Raw genomic sequence first — 23,520 nt, forward strand, 5'->3', positions numbered from 1 at the left:
TTTTAGCTAATATCGGCCGATTCCGATATGTTCATCGATATATATCGTGCATCCCTAGTAACTACACTTAATATTTCCATCCAAGATCATTAATCTCAGAGGCGTCATGCATTACTTTTTTTGCGAGGGGGCACTGATGGCCAAATCTTTGACTAATGCATAAAATAAACTATAATTTCTCAATTTTTCAGTGTACAAATGGATGAAACTTGCCTGTGCCTCCTTATTTTCAATGGGCAAGACACCTTTAATCTTAACAACAAAGGTGTTTAATTTAGTTTTTTTTACTTGTACCTGGGCAGGAGTGTTACTGCTATAGCCCAGCTGAGGCACAGTTACCGCCGTAGAATATAACAAATCTTCATCTGTCCACCATGATAGAATTCCACCTCCGCAATGAAACCTTTCAGGTTGTGCCTGTTTGGTCTTCACACTTCATAGACTTCCAATCTACTGTAGCTTTTTGAAGTTATGACATGTATTAGATTCAACCAAGGAACCAAGGAGGAAGGATATCTGAAAGTCTTCTTAGTGAATGTTGAGAAAGTTTTTTTAGACACCCATGTTTAATTGAGAATGATCTGGCCTAACACATCACAATGAACAGAGTTTATTAACACCAAGAAGCTTGAAGTGTTGGAATGTATTATGTGTACATGCATGAAGGTGGTGATGAATATACACCAGAATGTTAGCTCATAACAAATGTTAATTTGTTTAGGATGAAATATGCAACGGCTGTGAGAAGAGCACCCACATTCTGAAGTCCAAAGTGGTGAGTCATACAGTCTTTTACAAAAATCTTCTGCATGCCCTGTGTTGTGTGTTTGTTCTGATTATTATCCGATCAGAACAGTCACATCCACTGCCAATTCATGTTGAGATCAGCTCGAGGGATTCACATACACTGGTCTTTTGAGACTTGAGGTACAAGGCAAGACAACTCCTATAAAGTGATGAAGCTCATTCAAAACTTCAAACTGAGAAGTGTTGATGCATGAATCGTCGGGAGATACTGTTTATAAGTCAATCCTCCATGCACAATTCTGCATACAGTAGCAAGTGAGAGATGCGTGTGCATGCTACAGTACTGTAACGTCACCCAGTGGCAACACACACACAGTTTGCACAACTCAGAGCTTCTGTAGTCCCCTTCGATTCCCCTCTATGAGACGCTCAGCTTCTGTATCTGTAGCCCTTTAGATTCCCAATGAGATTCTCTATGAGGCATCCAGAGGTGATAACTGAGGCAGTTTGTTGTCACCAAGTCAGTACAAAACGAGCCTAAAGAATCCCAGCCAGCACAGTAAGTGTGACACACACTGATTATGTGACTGCTACTACGGCGGAGGCCTGCGTCATTACTAATGTGTCCCCACAGCAGCCAGACTGAGACAGACACACAGGTGGTGTCTCAGACTGAACAGAACATTGCCAGACGGTAAACTGCAGTAGCGATGGGGAGGAGAAGCCTCATCATCGTGAGGGGAATGAGGGAATGGAATTTAGCTGTAATTGGATGGGAGATAGATATCGAATGCTAACTTGACAATGGGTGATTGTTCAGTGAGCACAGAACAGTTGAAGTGAATTGCTTTGCAGGTAAAATCAAGTGTAAAGGTACTGGCTTCTGTGTTTGTAGCCCTCCATAACTTCTCCACTATCAATTATTAGTGTAATTAAATGTATGTTGCAGGTATTTCTCAAGTATTTTCATTGAAGTCACCCCATAAACTTTCAAATTTGAATAATTCTGTGAAAAAAAGTCAGGGCTTGTTTTGATCTGTTTTTCAATGTTGTGGAGGAGAACTACTCTTTGTCAGGTTATTTCCTGAATCCAGGCCACTGGTTTATTTTGATATTTTGACCCAGTCTGAGGAAGAACATCTGTTTATCTCCGTATTCAGCTGCAGAGGTTTGTCTTTTGAGGTCCAAGTATGATTCAAGCAAGGCAGCTACAGTGAGGGAAATAAGTATTTGATCCCCTGCTGATTTTGTACGTTTGCCCACTGACAAAGAAATGATCAGTCTATAATTTTAATGGTAGGTTTATTTGAACAGTGAGAGACAGAATAACAACAAAGAAATCCAGAAAAACGCATGTCAAAAATGTTATAAAATGATTAGCATTTTAATGAGGGAAATAAAGATTTGACCCCTCTGCCAAACATGACTTAGTACTTGGTGGCAAAACCCTTGTTGGGAATCACAGAGGTCAGACATTTCTTGTAGTTGGCCACCAGGTTTGCACACATCTCAGGAGGGATTTTGTCCCACTCCTCTTTGCAGATCTTCTCCAAGTCATTATGGTTTCGAGGCTGACGTTTGGCAACTCGAACCTTCAGCTCCCTCCACAGATTTTCTATGGGATTAAGGTCTGGAGACTGGCTAGGCCACTCCAGCACCTTAATGTGCTTCTTCTTGAGCCACTCCTTTGTTGCCTTGGCCGTGTGTTTTGGGTCATTGTCATGCTGGAATACCCATCCACGACCCATTTTCAATGCCCTGGCTGAGGGAAGGAGGTTCTCACCCAAGATTTGACGGTACATGGCCCCGTCCATCGTCCCTTTGATGCGGTGAAGTTGTCCTGTCCCCTTAGCAGAAAAACACCCCCAACGCATAATGTTTCCACCTCCATGTTTGACGGTGGGGATGGTGTTCTTGGGGTCATAGGCAGCATTCCTCCTCCTCCAAACACGGCGAGTTGAGTTGATGCCAAAGAGCTCCATTTTGGTCTCATTTGACCACAACACTTTCACCCAGTTGTCCTCTGAATCATTCAGATGTTCATTGGCAAACTTCAGACGGGCATGTATATGTGCTTTCTTGAGCAGGGGGACCTTGCGGGTGCTGCAGAATTTCAGTCCTTCATGGCGTAGTGTGTTACCATTGTTTTCTTGGTGACTATGATACCAGCTGCCTTGAGATCATTGACAAGATCCTCCCGTGTAGTTCTGGGCTGATTCCTCACCGTTCTCATGATCATTGCAACTCCACGAGGTGAGATCTTGCATGGAGTCCCAGGCCGAGGGAGATTGACAGTTCTTTTGTGTTTCTTCCATTTGCGAATAATCGCACCAACTGTTGTCACCTTCTCACCAAGCTGCTTGGCGATGGTCTTGTAGCCCATTCCAGCCTTGTGTAGGTCTACAATCTTGTCCCTGTCACATCCTGACCCTTGTAAGTGGTCATTTGCCATAGTAGAGCGGTCAGGGCGTGACAGGTGGTTGTGTTGGGTGGTTTTGGGTTTTCTGTTTAAATGTGGGGTTTTTCTAGTATTCTATTTCTATGTTTTGTTTTCCATGTTTTGGCCGGGTATGGTTTCCAATCAGAGGCAGGTGTCTTTCGTTGTCTCTGATTGGAAGCCATACTTAGGCAGCCTGTTTTCCTTTGGGTATTGTGGGTAGTTGTTTTCCGTTTTGTATACATCCCTGACGGAACTGTTGGCTGTCGTTTGTTATTTTGTTGAAGTGTTATCATAAATAAAATAAATATGAGCACTTTACACGCTGCGCCTTGGTCCCCTTTCAACGACCCTTGTGACAGTCCCTGACATCCTTGGAGAGCTCTTTGGTCTTGGCCATGGTGGAGAGTTTGGAATCTGATTGATTGATTGCTTCTGTGGACAGGTGTCTTTTATACAGGTAACAAGCTGAGATTAGGAGCACTCCCTTTAATAAGAGTGTGCTCCTAATCTCAGCTCGTTACCTGTATAAAAGACACCTGGGAGCCAGAAATCTTTCTGATTGAGAGGGGGTCAAATACTTATTTCCCTCATTAAAATGCAAATCAATTTATAACATTTTTGACATGCGTTTTTCTGGATTTTTTTGTTGTTATTCTGTCTCTCACTGTTCAAATAAACCTACGATTAAAATTATAGACTGATCATTTCTTTGTCAGTGGGCAAACGTACAAAATCAGCAGGGGATCAAATACTTTTTTCCCTCACTGTAGGAGCCAAGCGGGGCGAGAGGCTGGGTTAGGGTGGTTCAGCTCAGCTGTAGGCCGCAGCCCCAGCCCACATCCCAAGAGTCACATCTTCACAAGACTAAGCAGAACCGAGATTCCCTTCCCTCTTCCACCTAAAAGAGATTTGAATATTAGTTTTTAATTTGTTGAGTATCCCATTTAAATCTTCAAAGATGAACTCTTAAAGTATATCTATTCTGGAACAGAAGTACTCTAATCATCCCAAAGAAGTATAATTGACCTAACTTTCGCATTACTGTGAATGTACACATATATACAATCTACAGCAATTAAAGCATATCTCTGGCTAGTTTAAAGAAGCAGGCCCCAGACGGATGGCTTTTCCTGAGACTTCCAATTTGGAATTGATTTCTTGTTATAGATCAGAGCTTCTGTCATTTAATTTCCAAAACCCTAAAGGGTTTTCTGAGCCAAGGAGCCTGGCTGGCTTCCCCCTGAGTAGGAGAGGGTAACCTCCACGGGTCTTTACCCTGGACACCCTGACTACTGGGGAAGAAGAAGAATCAAAGGGACTTGAGTCGTCCCTGTTGGCAGGCTCCATTGTGGGTCTGATTTGGGATTGGAGGGGATGGGGATGGAGATCAGGCTAGCGCCCGTTTTTCTAATCTTTATCCACCATTAACCCCGGCGCCCAGTGTGTGGCTGGGATCAGGTCATTGGTCAATCCCCCATTCAGAAACACCCCGGAATATTTCAAAGTTAAGCCCCGTCTACAACAAAAAAGTATTACTCATCAAACGTTCACTTTCTCACTCTCCAGTCCTCCCAAGGATCTGCCTGCCTCCCCTTCTTCCCTTCCTTCTTATATTCCTCTCTTTATGGTTCACTGTTTTGTCTTCCCACTTGGAGGGAAAAAAAGTTTTGGAACTTCCCCAAGTTTCCATATTCCAGTTTAATGAGGTTTGGTTTGGGGTCTGATAGTGTCATGCTGTGAGCAAATTGGACCAAGAGTGGACCCACGTCCTACTCTTTACAACTCTTTGGTTGGATTAGGAGTTTGAGTTTTTTAAATAAGATTCTGGAATTGTACTTTGCCTCACAGGAAATATATATTCACACCTGATACATATATTTTCAACCTTCCCCTTGTCCTTCACTTGGTGCAAGCACACCATGTGTAACCTATTGCTTCTCCACAGTATGTTCCTTCAGTTTCAAAAGTCTAACAAGGTAGACTTAAAAATTAACCATCTAACTTCAAATCTGTTTTATCAAGAAAGACCTTGGCGCTGATATGTTATCTCCTTACCTTTTCGATCCGTTTTGTTTGTTACAAGGTTTATTTGCCTCTCCTCCTGCCTGTTCAGAAGAGGAGTAATGAGGGCCCAGAAAGAAAAGAAGAAGAGGAGTCTAGAATAGATAGAGTGTAGAGGAGTGTTTGTCTGGAGTGGACAGTTGCCATGAGAATAGAGCTACAAAAGGGGGGTGTCTCTACCTAGCTGCCATCACTCCTGATGGAGAAGACACACCGACTCAATGAGATTATTGATCCAGAGAGGAGAGGAAGGGGGTATGCTAATCAACAGAGTGAATGGCCACGGATGCAGCCCTGGCGGGCGGCTAGTCAGTCAGCCAGTCAGTGTCTCTCTAAATGTCTCAAAGGCTGAGCAGATCACACTGGGGGTTGTGGACCCTTATAGACTACTCATAGGATAAACTATAGGACTTAAGTCCACCTCCCCATTCAGCATGGGTTGGTCCCTGCTTGCTAAGTACTTTGGACATGACTGATTGCGGATATTGTATGCACGATCTTATTTTTTTTAATAAACGAGACACATCTAGTGTTTCACATGTCATTCTTTCCCTCCTGCTTAATTTGGAAAGAGCCTGGGTGCGGAAGCCCAGACTGATGGCACGTTTCCAAGTGCCTGAGATTATTGTGAAACAAAAGCCTCAGAAGGCATGACATCAGAGCGGCTTGACATCGGTTTGAACTCGTTATTTCAGGTGGAAAGAATTACGAGTGGCTTCAGTTGCAGGTGATCGTGTCCAATGAATTGGTTTCACATAGTTTCACGTTCTTTGTGGCAGGTCTAATGTTGATTACCTCGACAGTTTGAACCTGTGTGTTATCGTCGCAGCCTTCAGGAAACGCGGTCGTTTTTCGAAACGTATACAAAGCCTCTGTTGTTATCTTTTGCTATCTGCTTCCTTTGAATTAAGAGATAGGTGGAGATTTGTCAACACAATGTTGACCAATCATGTTGATAGAATGTACGTGTTTTATGAATATATGTGCCCTCCTAACTCCTTAAATATAGTCATAAATGAATATATGTGCAGCGCAGAAAAGAATACCCATAACCCATTTTGAATGAACTGTGGCTGAATCCTATGTGGAAGTTGAACCAAAGTGAAAACATTGTGTAAATGATGTCATAAAAAAAATACAATATTAGCAGCAATTGGTTTTTTAAGAATCATACATTTTTAAAGCTTTGAAGCAAAGGAGTCTGAAGGATTCCGGCCTCCTGTGGTGTTGTAAGACTCTCAGATTATTGGAATAATTGGCCACAAAGAAGGTTCATATAAATGTAAATGATAATACATGTGTTCAGTTTCACATTTTGTATATTATGCTAACTTTGTTTCATACTAATCCAAATAGAGTAATTATTCACCAATACCACCAGGTTTACATCTTTCATTTTGATCTTATACGTCAGTAGCAGTCCAAAGTGTAACGCGTTTTTGTTTTGAAACATTAAAGAAAACTTAACAAAGATTATTAAGATTACAAAGTTGGCATCAAAATGTAGCGTTGTGTTTGCTCTTCAAGTTAAGATCCTGTAGATAACGCTATTTCACAAGCAATTTTTCCTTGCTTCAAATCAAGCCCCAGTCACAGCCATTGCAAAAGATTTTACTACAGAGGCAACAAGCCAACTGCTTTGTTCATTATGATCATTTGATCGGGGCTTGAAAAGAGATGCAGAGGAGAGGAAATACTACAAGCGCCTTGAATCCCACTTCCCTGGCCACAAACCACAATCCTAGACAAAATATATCACTTGCTACCTGCTTTTCCCAGAATGGGAAGAAAGCATCTGTCTATGTGTCGAGACGACAAGCCGACAACTCGCTTGATTTGGGTCAAAACCCTGACAGGAGTTGGAATGTGGAATCTATATATGTTGACAAACTTGGCTACCCCTCTGAATGGGGTTTCTGATTACACCTCATCATGCGTGGGAATTTCAGTGTGTCCCCAGCCCTCTCCGAGAGGTGCCTCTCGGGCAATCATGTGGTCATACTACCTGACTCTGTGCTGCTCAGAGTGCAGTTGACAAAAACAGCCTGAGGCACATCATGTGGAAAAGATTCAGTCTGCATACATACATCCTGTCTGCAGCACCTCTCCAGTTAAGTGAATGAAGCACCAGGCTGTCTGTTGGTCCTGCTCACCTGTGAAGGGAAATGGTGTGTGTGAGTGTGTGTGTGTGTGAGTGTGTGTATGTGTTTTTCCAACTTTCCCCCCCTAGAGAGCCTCTCAGTTATACTCTGCCGCAACAGTTGAGTTCCACTCCTTCTCATGTCATGTAAAATGAAGGTCCCGGTCAGTGAGAGCTTTCACTTGTCAGTCATCCTGAAGAGGTCCTGGGGTGTAGAGCTGCTCACCTGTGTTTATTGTACACTTTCTCGACCTTACTTGTTTCTTTCTTTCTTTCTCTCTCTCTCTCTCTCGCTCTCCCGCGCTTATCTCATCCTCTCTCTCCATTTTACCCACTCTTTCTCGCTTTTCCTTTACCCCCACCCCTTCTCTCTTGCCTCCCTCCCTCCCTCTCCCTCCCTCTATCCATCTCTAGTCTCCCTTCTTCCCTTCACCCTACTCTCCCTCCCTCCCGCTCTCCCTCCCTTTGTGTTATTAGAGCCCTCTCACTGCACTCGGTTGCTCGCAGCTCAGCCTGTCTGCAGCGTTGCTCCCTCCGCTGCACCTCGCAGAGCACACACACTGCTGCGCTGGCTTTAACGCAGGCTGACGCCGCTGCCATAGGACCGATTGAAATTCGTGTCTCAGAGTTGCTAATGCTCACTGAACCATTTTATTGAAGATAAAGTAAATAAAATAGGTTGCCATATGAGAATTCTCTGGAATAGACTGGAATGATCTGGCAGGTAAAACACACTCGCTCACTGGCAGGCCGGCCGACAGGCACACACGCACGGATGCACACACGACCGCATACACACACACGCACACAAACACTCACACGCACGGTGAGTGAAGAGGCACAATTCCTATTGGCTCATGGAGTTTTGTTGATGGACTGGGTGGTGGAGGTGGGGTGGTGATCAGGAGGTATGAGGGAGAGAGAGGTATTTTCTATGGCTCAGGAATTTCACAAGTCCAATGTTTTTTAAGAAGCTTTGCAGATAGCTAACAGTTTGATTTAAAGCCTGTTCCAGGGAATGCCACCTATACATTCCCAATCTATAGATTGTACGGTACAGTGTCCTTGTCTAGCCCATACTTTTGTGATGAGGTAGTATACATACGTATGAATGTATGGTATGTGGATGAATGACTATCCTAAGTCATTGTTTGCTTAGGGTGGATGACACGTGTATGGCTAGCATGCAGAAGTTAGCATCTGAAAAGTTGCTTACAGTATTTGCATGAAAAAGGAAAACGTCCTCAGGGCTCTCGTCTATTTGTAATTTGTTGGTTAGTGGTAGGAAACTGTCCCAAACCAAATAGCACGTGACGACAGTCTCAACTGTGTCGTAAAACTCTTATTGACTGTAAATACAGAGTTTTTCCATTACTCTTCAACTTGTGCCTACACAAACAGCCCGAAGGGTGCACGTCAGCCAAAGAAGTTCATATCATTTTTTTTCTGTTGAACTTTAAACCTCCTTGCCTTTTCTTTCCCATTAATATTTAAATATATTTTCTGAATAGATGGACTAAGTGTGTCGGTTGAATCCCTGACCCAGTCATTGTTACTTCAGGTTTAACCAAATCACATAAAAATGATCATTGTGTTCATTTCTTAAACTTTAGACCACTATGGACCCCTCGTTTAAAGAACCTAGCTACCTTTCATATTCTCAACCAGAATTATGTAAAATTCCCCTTGTGTTTGATACGATTCCTTTCTGCATTGTAAAGTGGTATAGGTGACATGGTAATACTTTTGCCATTGTGCTCAATAATAAATATTCTTCCAGGTCTTACTCAGTTGGCTGCTCACGAAAGAGCGTTTGGACTGTGTGTGCATTGTCGCAAGGCGGCGAGGTCATTGGGAATTCAGTCTCTCTTGCTTTTGTCAAATATTTCTGTGCTGTGATAGTTTTCTCATTTATTTAGTGAATAGTTGGGGGTGGATGGAGAGAGAGAAATAGTTTTTACATTATGTAAATGATGGAATGGGTCTCATAATCTCACATGTATTCATCATAGCAGACATTGGACCCTGTGATAACTGCCCTCCATTTTTACCATTGTTTGCATTTCTCCCCTCTTACTGTTCCTCTCAATGGCTGTACCAGGCTTTAATCCAACCTGCCTTTCCAATGACAATGTTTACCACCTATCATTCAATAAGAGACCGAGAAGCGCACAATTGCCTTTGTAAGTAAATGCTACATGAATGCACCCGAGCCAGCCACAGAAGAAAGGGATTGTTAGCGGTATGAGGATAAGGTTGAAAGGAAAGGTTAGTTTGATGTGTGTGTGTGTGTGCGTGCGGGCGTGCGTGCGTTTGTGTCTGTATGTGTGTTAACCCCTCACATGTGTTAACCTTTAAACCGTTAAAAGGCCTAGAAGTCTTCGGGAAAAAAGGGTTCCACAAGGGTTCTTTCGCTGTCCTCATAGGAGAACCCTTTTTGGTTGAAGGTAGAGCTCTCTGTTGAAAACATTCTACCTGGAACCAAAAGGCGTTTTTCAAAGGGTTCTCCTATGGGGACAGCGAAAGAACCCTTTTAGGTTCTAGATAGACCCTTTTTTTCCCTAAGAGTGTGTAGTTCCACGTAGGCTAGACAGCAGCGTATGTTTCTGGCATTAGCTAGAGATTAACCTGTACAGGCCCTTTGGAAAGTTGTCTGTCTACGGAACAACAAACTGACATCACAACATCAGGTAATTATTGCCTGTAAGTAGGGATTAGATTGTAGATGTTGACAGTAAATTGGCCCTCCGCGTGTGTGTTTAATGCACCTTTGTATGGATCAGACACACTAATGCACACAGGCAAAGTGTCTACAGGCACATACTAGAGCAAGCCTCACCACCAGTGTCCCTGTCCCCTTCCCCCATGTTTTACAGATCACCACGAAATATGTCTTTATTTTTCTCACCCGCCGCATTGTCGTGTCTCTTTCTGTTTGTGAGATTGAGCATTATAAGTGAGCTAATGAGGTTTCTAAATATAAAGATTTGCTCAGACTCCTACAGTGTGATGAAGGCCAGATGTTTGTCTTGGCGTGTTCTTTTTTCGCTTTTTTTTTTTTCATAAATTGTTTTCCCTTCAAGAGTCTTGACAGCATTAAAGATTAGTACTACAGTATAGCTGCTAACAACCATTAAGTATTTTCACCATTGTGTCAAACAGTGTTTCTCAGTGTTTCTCTCCACCCCCCCCCCCCCCCCCCCTTCCTTCGCGCCGAAGCAGCGAAAATGAAAAACAATCATTCTGACCTCTGGTGACCCTTTTTGACGCACAGTCAGTTAAATGGTTTGTAAGACGTTTAATTGCCAAATGGTATAATCGTTATTCATCTCATCATTAGATGTATGATATTAACTGAATCGCCTCCCCTGAGTACTGTGTTTCACAGATCAATAGATTTAGACAGGGCTGGAAGGAAGGGGGAGGTTTAAACACTGGATATGAACAGACACTCTTTCTCTCTGTGATACCCTCACTCATTTATTTATGTAATTAGCTTTTATATAGGTTTAATTATGCAAATTGTCATTCCACACTCGGGGATGGCGGCAGTGTCTACACCTCGTTTTCCATGGTCTATACATCCTCGAGTGCATATTTTTCCGGGTGTAAGGACGTGTAACAATAGGCAAGGTTATGGATTTTCATAAAAACATTTTATTCTCTTGTTAGTTGGAATTCTTACGTTGCACTGTACACACAATACAATTGATATGAGCATTGTTTTGAAGGCATTTCATGATTCTTAATTATCTGTGTCCCCAAGAGGTGCTAAGAAACGCTTACAGTTAGATAGTGAGCATAAACCAGTGTGAATCTGGGAGATTGGGGACCTTGGTAGACTGGGGACCTATTCATTGGTTGCACCTCCGTCACTTGGTTGCGCCATGCCGTTGTTATGAATGTTCTTATGCCATAGTGGTGCTCAAGAATCGTAATAAGCCCAGGCATTCTGAACAGAGGCTGATGACCGTTTCATCTAAATCACACTATAGTGCTTGGAAATACGATGACATTGCTAAAGTAGGCAAAATAATTAGTAGGAAACAACTTTGCCGTCATTATCATGTCGTCAAATGTACTTTAGACAGATGTCAATCAAATCAAATGTAATTTGTCACATGCGCCGAATACATTACAGTGAAATGCTTACTAACAAGCCCTTAACCAACAATGCAGTTTTAAGAAAAAAAATACGTGTTTACGAAAGTATTTACTAAAATAAACTGAAGTAAACATATATTTTTTTAAATAACAAATAATTAAGGAGCAACAGTAAAAGAACAGTAGCTAGGCTATATACAGGGTGTACCGGTACAGAGTCAATGAGCGGGGGCACCGGTTAGTTGAGGTAATTGAGGTAATATGTACATGTAGGTAGAGGTCAAGTGACTCTGCATGGATAATAAACAGAGAGTAGAAGCAGTGTAAAAATGGTGGTGGGGTGGGGACAATGCAAATAGTCCGGGTAGCCATTTGATTAGCTGTTCAGGAGTCTTATGGCTTGGGGGTAGAAGCTGGTTAAGAAGCTTTTCGGACCTAGACTTGGCACTCCGGTTGTCATTAGCTAGCAAAGTTTGTAAAAAAATTGCTAGCAATGCTAACGTTAGCTAACTAAAATCCGATGGCCTCACATTATACTGCATCTAAAGTCAATCAGGCGACATAAACATGAGACAAAAGGTTTTCCTAAAAATGATTTTCCTCCGTTTGAAATGTCATTGTATTTCTAAGCCACTGTTATGCACTTCTGATGAAATCTTCAACAGCGCTCATTGACAATACATTAAGTACAAATATCTCGTGCCTTCAACTTCCACTGGACTGTATTAACACCGTCACAGTCTACTGAACAACCCATCGCCTGCACACGGTACTGGCTATATCTGTCTTCTATCTTTCGGCAGATCTATGAAGATGTCTATTTGAAAAACCTTTGAATACCTGTAAATATGTGCAAGTTAGTCAGTGGTGAACATCTATAGTTGTTAACACAAACACTGATCACTACAGTGAAGGCTTAAGTATCTATTACTGTTACTGTCAGAGCCCTAATCAGAAGGGGGATCTGTCTGTCTTAGCACTTGAGGAATCCTCCGAAATTTCACTTGATGGCACTGTTTCCTTTTTCCTCCTCTGCGCCCCCGGCCAAAGCAACAGGGGATGTTTTATGTATGTTCCGCATGCTCCAAAAGCCTGGATCCCTCTTCTATTACTGAGACAGAGTGGCTTTCCCTATCTTTATCTATGGCTCAGGGAAACAAGTTAAGGATGAACCCTCACAAACAAAACAATAATTGAATTTGTTAAAAAGTAGGTTATTATATTACTACAAACCTGATAGTTGAGTGTTACTGTGACAGATACAGTATAGTTACGGCCTAAGGCTTGTCTTATTTCAGGTGCCTTATTGAGTATAAATGAACCATTTATTTATTTATTGGATGATATTTTGGACGTAATGTTCTTAAAAAGTCTTAATGATATATCTTAGACGCTGATACGAACAGTGTTTCCTTAGCGGACCTCTTATCCGTCTGTACATCTTCAAAGATGGAGCATAGCCTTTTACACTTCCCTATTGTTTAGTATTTCCCAAGCATTGCCAATTCCTGAATTCCAGGAATGTTAATTTTCAATATAAATCTCTTACAACAGGAATTCCGTAGTTATTCACCCGTTTAAATTAATTAAATTAGATTCCTCTGATGCTGCCAGGCGTTCCGTTGATAATTGCATCAACCAGGCGGTACATAATAAGGCTGAGAGTGTTTCTATGGCTGCAGCAGTTAATTTAAATCCACATCTTACCTACCTTCGCCACCACACTTGATATACTGGTAACTATCTGTCGGTAGTGTTTCAGTAATGGCCTCCCGGCATTTTAAAAGCCTCTAATTCTTTGTTCTTTCTCTAACTTAAAAGCATAAAATGCTAAAGCATAATGGCCGAGAAAGAGAAAGTGTTCAAGAAGAGAGCTATTGACATTTTTTTCCATTACACCTGATCCTGTCTGCGTTTCTTAAGTCAGAAATAAAGTGAGGGCACCTCGTTTTCCAGTATGAATCAAACTGAGTTTAAATATGGGGTGGTGGTTTGGGGCAGGGGGAGAGAAGATATTATGTGCTCCAAACTAAATGGTTAAGCATAGCATTCATAGGTATAAAGGCGATATATCATAGTGAAAAATAACCAAGTATGTCAGTAATATCTGCATCATAAATAAAGGTGGGAGTATAATTGAGCCCGAATCATTGCATTGGGGGGGGGGGGGTTCTCCCCATGGTGGAGATGGAAAAATGGAAATCTGTGTACTGGTAAATAGATAATCACACAAAAGTAATTGAGGTTTTCAAACCCCAATCTACTCTGCCAGCGTGAGCTCGTTTGCATGTTAATCACGGGAGTGATTTCCTTTCCCTTCATCGCGAGGAAGTCCGCACACTTTCATAACCAGCTTTTAATTGCATTTAAAATGTCACAGAGGTGGAACACATGTAATTTAGCCATAACTGTGTCCAAATTAATGGGCACTACAGAGCCGTTCCGTTGGATGGGCTAAAATGAGACAGGCTGTTCTGCGTCTTCATTTTATTTAGAGATGCTTCACTGTAATATAAGTGTCTTTCTGATAACGTCTCAAGGGCATCTTTTGACAAATATGTCTAGATATTTATTTACGCTACATCAAACTTGAACTCTATGAAACTGTGTATGTGTCTTCATCTCAATGATTGCCACTCATTGGGAACCGTGAATGAATGCGATTAAAGAGAGGTGAAAGAGTCAACGTATTGGGTTTGAGTGTATTTTCTTTCATCGCCATGTGTTCTTTCGCGTATAAATTACCGAGATGATGTTTCCATAACACAGCTTAGAGCACTCCGGAGAGGGAAACCTGCAAAACAGACCTATTTAATTTTTCATAGAAGAGGACCATCAGGAGCAATAAGCCAATATTCCTCTTCCCCCCCTTTTCCAGATGCTTTTTCCACCCCTGCATCTTTCCAAACCTAGTCCTTACATTTTTCCCCAGAAAAAAACAGCGGCAGCACTGCCGAGACCTACATGAAAGGAAGGAACTGTTGAAATGTTAATTTTACCATCTGCTGTTGAGGCCTGCTACCTGTTTGGTGTTTTTTCCCCCTGCCTTCTTTAATTCCCAGTAGTTCTGTTCTGTTTTATGAATGTGCTGGTATTTTGGTTGTTTGAAGTTTGGGGATCTCAGAGCATGACTCTGACTGAAGAAAAAAAAAACGGGGAAAAGACAGAGCGCCACGTGAAGTGACAGTCCGATTAGCCCTCTTTTTCAAGTCCCAGTCCCTCCTCCCAGTCAGTCCCCTGATCCCAGTTACACTGTCCCTCCTCCCAGTGCCTCCTCCCAGTCTCCCTCCTCCCAGTCAGTCCCCTGATCCCAGTTACACTGTCCTTCCTCCCAGTGCCTCCTCCCAGTCTCCCTCCTCCCAGTCAGTCCCCTGATCCCAGTTACACTGTCCCTCCTCCCAGTGCCTCCTCCCAGTCTCCCTCCTCCCAGTCAGTCCCCTGATCCCAGTTACACTGTCTCTCCTCCCAGTGCCTCCTCCCAGTCTCCCTCCTCCCAGTCAGTCCCCTGATCCCAGTTACACTGTCCCTCCTCCCAGTGCCTCCTCCCAGTCTCCCTCCTCTCAGTCAGTCTCCTGATCCCAGTTACACTGTCTCTCCTCCCAGTCTCCATCCTCCCAGTCTGTCCCCTGATCCCAGTTAAACTGTCTCTCCTCCCAGTCTCCCTCCTCCCAATCTGTCCCCTGATCCCAGTTACACTCTCTCTTCTCCCAGTCTGTCCCTTGATCCCAGTTACACTGTCTCTCCTCCCAGTCCCCCTCCCACCAGTCTGTCCCCTGATCCCAGTTACACTGTCTCTCCTCCCAGTGCCTCCTCCCAGTCTGTCCCCTGATCCCAGTTACACTGTCTCTCCTCCCAGTCTCCCTCCTCCCAGTCTGTCCCCGATCCCAGTTACACTGTCTCTCCTCCCAGTCTGTCCCCTGATCCCAGTCTGTCCCCTGATCCCAGTTGCACTGTCTCTCCTCCCAGTCTCCATCCTACCTGTCTGTCCCCTGATCCCAGTTACACTGTCTCTCCTCCCAGTGCCTCCTCCCAGTCTGTCCCCTGATCCCAGTTACACTGTCTCTCCTCCCAGTCTCCCTCCTACCTGTCTGTCCCCTGATCCCAGTTACACTGTCTCTCCTCCCAGTCTCCCTCCTACCTGTCTGTCCCCTGATCCCAGTTACACTGTCTCTCCTCCCAGTCTCCCTCCTACCTGTCTGTCCCCTGATCCCAGTTACACTGTCTCTCCTCCCAGTCTCCCTCGTACCTATCTGTCCCCTGATCCCAGTTACTGTCACATCCTGACCATAGAAAGCTTTTATTTTCTATGGTAGAGTAGGTCAGGGCGTGACAGGGGGTTTTGTCTAGTTTAATTATGTCTATGTTGGTTCTAGTTTCTTTTTTCTATGTTGGGGGTTTTGTCTAGTTTCTGTATTTCTATGTGGGGTTCTAGTTTCTGTATTTTTATGTTGTTGTTTTTTGGGATGATCTCCAATTAGAGGCAGCTGGTCATTGTTGTCTCTAATTGGGGATCATATTTAAGTTGTTGTTTTTCCCACCTGGTTTTGTGGGAGATTATTTTGAGTAAGTGTATGTTGCACCTCTTCGTCACGGTTTGTTGTTTTGTTTATTCATTTATTTGTATGTCTTGCATAGTTTCACAGTTATAATAAAATGTGGAACGATACACACGCGGCGCTTTGGTCCCATTCTTCAGACAGCCGTGACAGTTACACTGTCTCCCCTCCCAGTCTCCCTCCTACCTGTCTGTCCCCTGATCCCAGTTACACTGTCTCTCCTCCCCAGTAACCCCCCACGTCTCTCTCTCCCTTTCTCCTCCCTTCTCTCTCTACCACTCTGTCACTCTTCTCTCTTTCTCTCTGAGTCTTAGTGTCTTCAGGGACCCATTTAATGTGTTTATCTAACTGCTTGGGATTTTAATCATTAGTTTACAAGACCCCAAACACCCTTTGTCTAATAATGCTTTCTTTGTAACACTCACACAGTCTGCATAGCTTCCTGTAAGCCTTATAAACCCCCTGAAAAATAAATAATTCAAAGCCAAATGTAAAAAATCGAATTCCTTTCAAAACTGTTCGTCTCCCTTTTTTCCCCGGTAAAAAGTTGACACTTTTTAAAACGACATTTCACCAGGTTTTGCTATAAGGCTTTTGCCAAATGGACAGATTCCATTGTGAGATTTGATAGTTGGCAATTAGGGTGAGACATCCTGTGTGCAGAGTTGCTTAGCATTTTCCTTGGCTGGGATCTGATTGTTTAGTCTGCTCTCATTGTGAACTGTTTCTGAGCAGCAGTTGACGGTTGTTTGCAAAGTGCTAGGAAAATGTGAGAGGAGGGCAGGGGCTGTGCTGCGCTTTCTCCTATATTTATTTATTTTTCCCTGTCCTTGGAGCTTGGAAATCTGATTTGTGTTCATGTTTCTCTATTCTTTCTGAGCGGTTTTTAAGTGTGGCTGCTGAAATCTAGACTTTGTATGACCTCACTGCACGGCCTGTATTTCATTAATGACCAGGCCTGTGGTTTGGGGGGGGAGAGGAAAATCTTTCATATGACACCGTCTTGCATTAGTGCATAGCAGCAGCTGCAGAAACCCCCAAAAACATCACATTTTGTGGCTTTGAAAGGTGTGAAAAGTTCAGCTCCCTAAAGCAAGCCTTGCATTTATAAGTGTGTGGTGTGTGTTTAGAAGCAGAACTACTGTAAATAAAAAACATCTATTAATGACACATTTGTCTTTCATTCTTCCCGGCATCTTGTAAAGTCAATAGGGAAAGAAGATACATTTCAAAGTAAGATGTTTCCACGCACACTTTGACGTATTGTACGTCAGAGAAGCCACCTAAAATAACAAGCAGGTATTCAACAGAAACTGGGCTGTCAGCATTTTGGCATTGAACCTTATTATTTTGTGTACTTTAAGTACTTTAGGCTCTACATGATCTTCTAGTACAAGGGGGTCATTTTGTTTCTTTTTGTGGAGTAGTGGCACATCTGGCCTGTGTAGCATTTCTTCACAGATTGATTTGCCAGGCTTTGTTGGAAGCGACTCACGCAAACCACTCAGCAATTGCTCTAAAAAGCCATTCAACAATACAACAGACTCACTTAGTGAACCTCTGCTCTCTGTGCTCTCTCCTCCTAGCTAAACTTCCAGACACTAGACTACTGTAACTCTGTTGGGTACCTTGCAGGATATTGAATATCCAAAAAGAAACCCCAGATTTGTCCAGTCCAAACAAAGAGCCCTTGTGTCACCCCCCCATCCTCTCTTTAAACCAGAGAACTGTCATCGTCATCGTGACACAACAAATGCTTTACCTCAATGCCATAAGATACCATGTGCATATTTTCCCAGATAATTCCTACTATCATTCATCATCAAACACTCCCCCTATGTGTGTGTGTCAGCGTGAAGTGTTCCGTTGTCAGTTTGGAACAGGGGAAGGAGTTTGGAACAGCAAAGAAGGCTGCTAACCAAATGGCACCCCTATTCCTTTTTGTAGCACACTACTTCCAGAGACCGTATTGGCTCTGGTCAAAGGTAGTGCACTTTAAAGGGAATAGGGTGCCATTTGAGAGGCAACCCAGAAGATGGAGGGAGGTTGGTTAGTCAGTGAGGCCCAGTGGGTCTGAACAGAGGGATTACCTAATAGCCCTGCTATGTATTTGAAGTCGAGTCTGCTGTTTGTTTGGGGAGATGCAGGGTGGATGGGATGGTGGGATGTGCTGTAAAACATCTCTGCAGCAGCTGATGGGCACTTTTAAGCTGTCAGAAACAGCCCCGTCTGCCATCCGTCTTTCTCAATAGATAGGAACAGGCTTCGACGGGGCAGGGCAAAATGGAAAGGGGATTGAAAGTTTAATGATGTCAGAATGTTCTCCCAAGTTAGTACACCCTCTAAATACTGTATAATTGGGTGTCTGTGCTGTAAATTAAAACCCACCCAGATAATAACTTCACAACATCTTCCCAGTATATGACTGTAAACTGCGTTAGATGCACAATCCAACAACTATTTTGGGATCTGATGTGAAAGGATCTGTAGTGAGAATGCTCTCTAAATGCATGTAAACTAACTCATTAATTGGATGTTTGTAAACACGCTCCCGGACTGTCACAGAAAACGATGTTCCCTATTACGCAGAGATGAATTCAGTCTCAGCAAAATATCATCAACTTGCCGTAAACCATTTAATTGCATGCCAAGAGAGTTAAAAACAAGCCTGTAGGAGAAACACGGAACACATCACACGTTTGTTGTAACTGTTGGGGACTTGGGAACGACTTAAGGTAATTGCTTTAATTAAGTGTTAGGTTTTCTTAGATTAACCTTCACAGCCTCCATTTAAAAATACATCAAAAGTGATAGAAAAACACGTGTTCTCTACGTGAGTCAAGAGTTGACTACAAGAGAGGGTTTCTTTCATTTGTGGGCAATTTCTACAAAATATGAGGGTGTTCACTGAGTTATGTCCATTGTAGCCTACACTGCACAGGATAGTTTTTTTTTTTTTTTAACTACTTGAGTTTAAGCCACTCAAATTTTCTCCAACAAATTTCGAAAATATGACCTTTCTCCTTGTCATTCTGAAATCAACCATATTACAGCATGTACGCCGCTCTCAAGCCCACCATCAATTTCTGTTTTGATAAATTGTGCGCCTAGTCCCGCTTTTAATGCCGTCACAGTCTGCTTTTCCCTACACTCAGAGCCCTGAATGTGGACAGCTTTTAAGGTAGTGAGGAAGAAAACTGGTTAAGTGGCTCATTTCTCCGGCTAATGTCTTTTTATTGCAACTTTAATAGCCGCTTTATAATAAACTATCATGTATTCCTCCAGATTGCAAATGTCCTCTCATACATTGCCTGCCTGGCTATGGCTAAAATGTGGTCTGAAAGTTATTGTGACTGTACCTTTAAAAAAAAAAACACAAAATCAATTACATGTAGTTACGCCCACTCGGTCACTCTGTGTTCAGTCAATTTTCCCAATGCCAAGTGAAATGGCCGTGGAATAATTGCAGTAGGTAACTATTTTCAAAGTGATGTCCTTCTTCATTCACTGTCCCATTCTGCAAGATGAGTCACTATTTGTTTGTGGTATATACCCATGGATGGTTGGCAATCTACTACATACTTGAGCCCACCATACAAGAGTGCAGTGGAACGAACATCTAGTCATTGAAAAGCAATGTGAAGCTTATTGCCATTCCCGGTATTTTCAATTGGATGGAACATTGGAGTTTTCATTGACATTGACATGTTCCGGGAAAACCATCAAAGTGACTTCTAAATTCCACCAAAGTTCAGCCAAAAACTTGTTGCTGAAAGACTTTTTTAGTTTTCCGAGGCAAATTGCAGAGCATCACACCGAGTCTCGAGAAGTGTGTCACAGAATCATCTACCAGAAGTAAAAATTGCCACTTGCATACTGTCTTTGACCGAGGACAGCCTTAACCACTCCCGAGGAAAATGTGCCGTTTAGAAAGATATAAAGAAGTCATTTTATTACGAGGTACATCTCCCTCTCAGAAGTGATTTCATTTCTCCTTTCAGCCTCCACAGGAGCCTTTATTTGATCTCATATTCCTGAGTTTAACTGGCTCAAACCAGCCGTCCCCAGTTTATTTTCATTTGGAAAACAAATTTTCTGTTGAAGAGGTGGAGGGGGTGGTTGTGGCGTATATCTGGGAACTGCAAGTTTCTGGATTGAATGTAAACGTCCCGTTTACAGAGCTACTTTTCACTCTATTGGATTGTTGGAAACCAAACCAGACGGAGAAAGAAGCTTGATTGGTGTGTTTTGCCACGCTCACAATTTAATCCCTATCTCCTCCCTCTTCCACTCCCTCACTTCCTCCCTTGTGAATGCAGAGTTTTAGGAGTCTACCTCCACGGAGCTTAACTTCACGATTAAAAAAAGGACATTCCGCAAAAGTTTCCAGACAAGCAACTACTGTACCTTCATTAAGTCAATTCTTTGAGACTGTTGACCAAAAGTTGACCGCCAGGTGCAGTAAAATAGAGAGAGCTGGTCCAGCATCTCAGTTCCAGAACCTCAGGTGTGTGTTTGCCACCAGCCTGAGTGTAGAGCTTATTATAAACCAAGACTTAACAGAGCTGGCATCCCACCAGCTTGCAGGTCCACTCTGACCCCCTGGCCTTTTACACAAACCCCCCCGCATGGGCCTCTACAGATGTCCAGCTGGAGTAGCTCTCTCCCTTTCCTGCCTCTCTCTCCTTCTTTCTATCTCTCTTTCTCTCTTTCTCTCTCTTGCTCACTCTCTGTCCCTCCCTCCCTCCCTCTCACTCCCTCCTTCCCTTCCACACCTCCATCTCCAGAAATCATCTTTCTCCGCCTGCAACACCTACGTCTTCTTTAAGCCTAGACTGATGACAGCACGATGAAAACATTTTTTTTGCGAGAAATGCAGTTTCAGAGCCCGGAACTCCCACTCTCCTGAATAGTTCCCCTTTTTTATTTGGGTAGCCTCCACTGGGCTCCGTTCCATTCTGAGAATTACCTCCAGATGTAATTCCTATCCCGCCCTCGCCGAATTAGTGGCTAGTAAAAATTAGGTTTAAATTAGCGGCGGTGTGGAGAACGGTTAAGTTAGAAATGTCCATATAATGAGTTTATTATTCTTTGGTGTGATGCCATTTTTCCTGAATTAATTGAAGTTTTCTTTTATGTAATTGGTGTCTGGTTGAATGGTATTACTGTCATGAATGGATGGCCTCTGTGTGTCAGTGGTAATTCAGAACAGTGAGGTAAGTGGAACTCCAGCACCAGACAGGACAGATCTATGTACCACTGAACTGCTGCTGTTAGCACTGGCCTTTTTAACACTATCGAATCTACTGTCTATATACACTGAGTGTACAAAATAATAGGAACACCCTCTTAATTTTGAGTTGCACCCTGTTTTGCCCTCAGAACAGCCTCAATTCATTGGGGCATGGACTCTACAAGGTGTAGAAAGTGTTCCACAGGGATGCTGGCCCATGTTGAGTCAAATGCTTCCCAAAGTTGTGTCAAGTTGGCTGGATGTCCCTTGGGTGGTGGACCATTCTTGATACACATGCGAAAGTGTTGAGTGTGAAAAACCCAGCAGCGTTGCAGTTCTTGACACACTCAAACCAGTGCGCCTGGCACCTGCTACCATACCCCGTTCAAAGGCACTTAAATATTTTGTCTTGCCCATTCAACCTCAGAATGGCACACATACACAATCAATGTCTTAATTGTCTCAAGGCTTAAAAATCCTTCTTTAACCTGTCTCCTCCCCTTCCTCTACACTGATTGAGGTGGATTTAACAAGTGACATCAATAAGGGATCCTAGCTTTCACCTGGATTCACCTGGTCAGTCTATGTCATGGAAAGAGCACTCAGTGTATCTATGTTATCAATCTAACTCCACTATATGGAATCTACAATGGCACCTGGTACCTGCAAATGTATAGCCAGGATGTTGTTGACATAGTAGAAGCAGTTTGTGGTGTGTTAAAATACAGGTGCTGCGGTCTTTTGATTTTCACTGGACTTTGTCTTAACTCTCATGTAGCAGCGTAGCTATGGTTATGTGAAGACTATGGGAAGCCGTGGGATCCTCAGCACACAGTGGATGAAGGTCATAAGTCGCTTTCCTATTTATCTTTAACGGGAAATACATCTGTGGAAGCGGGCTATTGTATGAATCCTTAACCGTTCTCTTTCATCTGATGACACCTTGCCGGCCAGGAACATTAAAATCCAATATCCATGTATTTTTCAATGTGAGTACGAATCTAATTTAAATTGCAGCCTTTACAATATGATAATATCTATGGTGAAAAAAGGGGAAGTTGTCTGCAATGCTATGCTCCTAGACTTTCATCTGTCTCCAATCTGCTGTATAATAGGTAAACTGCTGTGAGGTGCACTTGCTTGTTTAAATTTACCCACACAGCCGAGCCTTTGATTTCATCAACGCGTCTAATTCAAATACGTCCTTTTGAAGAAAACCTACATTTTAAAGGGAGAGAGGAGAGCGGAGCGCAGAAGAGCCAATTTAACCTGGAGTGTCTGTCGCATTCTACCCCAGTTTTTCTGTTTGAAGTGCCCGGTCAGCTTGAACTGTCTGACTTCTGTCATTTCGATCTCTTTTATTTTTCTCTCTGCTGCAGCAGTAACATATATACTTCAGTTCCCCTGCCTGCAGCTGGGGGCTGGTGGAAGGGAAGAGAAGGGGTGCAGCTAGGCAGGCAGGTATCATTAAGCAGCGAGAGGAGAGAGAGAGCTGAAGCCAGTGGAACGGCGCTGAGTGAGTGCTATACGTGGCTCCTCGTGGCGCATGTTGATATTTCGGTCCTTATGAATGTGCAGCCGGTTTATTTTCAGTAGGAACTGAAGGCTGGGCAGTTCCACCTCAAGCTGCTTATTCGGGCCTGTTGATATTGAGTCAAGCAAACAGTCACTCTGGGATGTCCTGTTGGGCACCGGGCCAAAGTCGCAAATGGAAGTCAAATGTGAGACTCCTATGTAGGGAGGGAGGGAGCCTAAAGAAAGGCAAGCAGCCAGCCTAGAGGGTTAGGGTTGGTGAGCTACCCAGTGACCACCAGTTTAAACTATTCACTTAACAGCTCATTTTGAACCACTGGATGGAAGTGGCATACTGTAAATCTTGATTAATACACTGAGTTGCTGTCTTGATCTGTTAGGCTACGTCGCTGTGAATCTGAATTGTACTTTTTTTTCTCAGTACAGCTGCTTGGCTCAGTCGGGGCTGGCTCCAGCTTCTTTTTTAGATGAATGACTGATTAAAAACATATTCTTGCTGTTGTGACTGCGGCAGCTGCTCTCTGTCTCTCCCCTTCTCCCACTTCTCCCTCCGTCTGAAATATCTATGCAAATATGTTTGGACACTATCATTATAGGCTACTTAATATGGATTTCATTAGGGATCGTTCTTAGCAAGGCACAGGGAAGTTGCCATGGATACTCCAGTGCTTAAGTACAGTATATAAAAAATATTCAGCCTCCTCTA

At 43.1% G+C, this 23,520-nt stretch overlaps 1 protein-coding gene across 14 annotated transcripts in view; it reads left to right on the plus strand.

Moving 5' to 3' along the window:
- Nucleotides 1–23,520, plus strand: part of LOC106609245 (forkhead box protein P2) — a 118,661-nt gene that overhangs the window by 13,953 nt on the left and 81,188 nt on the right. For all 14 annotated transcript variants that reach the window (XM_082977641.1, XM_082977639.1, XM_082977643.1 and 11 more), the window contains exon 3: nucleotides 722–775. The gene's annotated coding sequence lies outside the window, so the exon portion shown is untranslated. The remainder of the gene's footprint in view (nucleotides 1–721; nucleotides 776–23,520) is intronic.

The sequence above is a fragment of the Salmo salar genome, chromosome 07 (assembly GCF_965601325.2).
Source record: "Salmo salar chromosome 07, fSalSal1, whole genome shotgun sequence".
NCBI classification, from domain to species: domain Eukaryota; kingdom Metazoa; phylum Chordata; class Actinopteri; order Salmoniformes; family Salmonidae; genus Salmo; species Salmo salar.